Source organism: Trypanosoma equiperdum (assembly GCF_001457755.1).
Source record: "Trypanosoma equiperdum strain OVI genome assembly, contig: ctg_1322, whole genome shotgun sequence".
NCBI classification, from domain to species: Eukaryota; Euglenozoa; class Kinetoplastea; order Trypanosomatida; family Trypanosomatidae; genus Trypanosoma; species Trypanosoma equiperdum.
Window position 1 is genome coordinate 10688 of NW_027123308.1, and position 544 is coordinate 11231.

A 544-nucleotide genomic window follows, 5' to 3' on the forward strand; every position below is an offset into this window, starting at 1 on the left:
CATTTTTTAAATTTATTTATGAATCCAATTTGGTTTTCGTAAACATCCTTTTATATTAAGAGTGCACAATGTCGCAAAGCTATAATATCATTATTATCATTATCATTACTATTATTAATGTTCTTACTATAATATTAGTATTTATATACTCACAATACTCTCCTATCATTATCATAATAATAATTATTGTTATTATCCCAACTATTACACGCAAAATAAACAATGTAAATAAAATGAACCAAATGTGAATAGCACTCATTTTCCATATGCTATTACCCTACTACTTTACACCCACAGGCTACAATTGTACAAAAATATGCATTTTCAAAACATGTGCACCTTCATCAAAAGGTGTTTAAATATATTAAATTTCAGTAAATTTCATAAGATTGAGCAAAAATCTTTAAATTTTATGAATCTTCAAAATTCTACTAAAGTCGAAAGACCAGAAACAATAAGTAAAAAATTTTTATTTTCTAAATGACTAGAAGAGCGGCACCTTTCTTTATCTTGTTCAGGTTCATTATCTTTTCCCTTCCTCCAT